The sequence below is a fragment of the Lasioglossum baleicum genome, unplaced genomic scaffold (genome assembly GCF_051020765.1).
Source record: "Lasioglossum baleicum unplaced genomic scaffold, iyLasBale1 scaffold2548, whole genome shotgun sequence".
Taxonomy (NCBI): Eukaryota; Metazoa; Arthropoda; class Insecta; order Hymenoptera; family Halictidae; genus Lasioglossum; species Lasioglossum baleicum.
The window spans coordinates 1-2,500 of record NW_027471607.1 but is presented as its reverse complement, the minus strand read 5'-3'; positions in this window follow the sequence as shown (position 1 = coordinate 2,500).

Here is a 2,500-nt window from a genome sequence, read left to right as displayed (position 1 = left end):
CAACATCGCACCGGCGTTGCTGCAAATCCCCCTCAGATGCCAAGCGCGAGCACAGCCACAATCACGCAGCAAATTCTTGCCCCTAACGGCTCACTGCCTCAGTCCAAACCACGTTTCACGCAGCAGGTAATAGCTGCAGCCAAATCTGCGCCGGCAAAGCACCAGGTAGTAATTACCCCCGCTAAACCGGTCGACCGCGATCCCCTAGCCACTAAGCGGCTTATCTTCAACAATGTCGATTTTCGCAAGGCCCATACAGGGATTAGCTCGGCCCGCCCTACCCGGGACGGCGGGTTTATTATTGAGACCCGAAACGAGAAGGACCTTAAGCTATTCACCGAGAATGCAGGTCTACGCAAGGCCGGTTTCAACGTTGAATCCCCCAAGCCCGATTTGCCCAGAATAATAGTCTACGACATTCCGAAAGAACTAGAAGCACAGGAAATCGCGGAACACATCCGGGCCCAGAACATCCACTCCTCCCCGAATACCGATAAAGCCACGTTGCGGCCACTATTCAAGGTTGGACGCAAAGACAAAGAAGGAAACGACTGGGTCATCGAAGTATCCAGCTGCATACGCGAAACCCTCCTCCCCAAAGAAAAAATCTTCGTCTCCTACTCGAACTGTCGAGTAGCAGATTATCTAGTCGCGACGCGCTGTTTCAAGTGCCAAAAATATGGCCATATCGACAAATACTGCAAAAGTAGTGAAGCAGTATGCGCCTTCTGCGCCAAAACCGGGCATTCCAATAAAGACTGCCCCAACAGGGATAATAATCCCTCCTGTGCAAACTGCCGAGCTCGCAAACTCCCCCATAACCACTCGGCAGGTAATAAAAATTGCCCCTCGCGGTCGTCCGCCCTTCTTCAAAAGGCCTCCCGGATTAACTATTCATGAACAGTTCCACGCGTTCTGGTTCGCGCCCCCCACCCGCGTCCCCACCTCCACCACCAGCTGCTCCTACAATTTCCCACACTGCAGAGTGCATCCCGATACTGAAAATTGCGCAGATTAACATGCGACGATCCCGGTTGGTGACAGCTGAGATGTCTCGGATGTTAAACTCTGGAGAAGTCGATGTTATTCTTGCGCAAGAACCCTACAATGTTGCTGGAAGAATTACCGGATTAGGATCACAGAACATAGTCATTAGCTGCGCCCCGCCAGGTCAGAACTGCCAAGCCGCTATAATCGTTAAGGGTTCTACATTTACGATTCTTAAACTCGCACACCTTTCTGACTCGCATACAGTTACAGCCGAAATTACAGGACCATTTGGTCAACTATATCTGGTCAGCAGCTACTTTCAGCATGCTGACCCCATAGAAATCGGAATCGCGTCTATACAAAAAGTCCTTAGTACTCTCCACGGTAAGCCAATCATCCTGGCCATCGACACAAACGCCAGGTCCCCTCTGTGGGATTTTCTGCCCTGTTTTCACCTGAAGAGTTTCAAATATCGCACTCACAAACGCGGCCGCATCTTAGAACCATTTCTCTCGCAGAATAATCTTAGGATTATGAATACTCCCGGACAACCCCCGACTTTTAGTAACCATAGTGGCGTGTCCAATATAGATGTAACACTTAGAACAGCAGACACAGAACATCTCTCTTTCTCATGGAAAGTCCTGGACGGCAGGACTTCCAGCGACCATAACGTAATTTTAATTGAAGTAAGCAACCCATCTCCTTCGGAAAACTCACACTCATCTCCCCTTCAGGGCAGATTTGCTTGCCATAAAGCCGATTGGGACAAATTCAAGTCAGAATACCTCCGAATCCTCCCCGAGAACGCTCCCCCGCTAGACTTTGCTTGCCGAGATGATGTCCAAAGTGCCATCATTCATCTTGAGAACACCATCCTGAGCGCATCGACTCTGTCCATCCCCAGGAAAAAATGGCACGCCAGAGCCATTCCTGGATGGACGGCCGAACTCACGCGACATAAAAGAACAGCGAACCGACTCCGACGTGCCTTCCAACGCGAGAAAAATCCCGACTTAAGGGAAGTTAAACGACGCGCATACTCAAAGGCTCACAAAGAGTACCGAGGACTTTTCCGCAGCTCCGCCAGGAGCGGCTGGAGAGAATTCGTTACTCGTGTGGGCCTTGAAAACCCTTGGTCTGTCCCCTACAGAACAATCTTTGGAAAGAACATTCCACCGCCCCTGCAATCTTCAATTCTCCTTCACGACCGTCACACTAATAGTTGGCAAGAAAGTGCAAACGCGCTACTTGCCGCCCTCAGTCCCGATGACTCAGCTCCCGACAACGAGTCGCATATTATAACGCGCCGCGACTTTAACCTCGCGACGGACACAGCAGACGCGCCGGAATTTAATCTTCCCGAACTGAGCCTAATTATCAGGAACCTCGGGAACAACCGTTCTCCGGGACCTGACGGTATCGAAGTACCTGCCCTCAAAATGGCCTTCAGCCTAACCCCACACATCTTCCTCAAAATATTTAACGGCTCCCTAAAATACGGCCTATT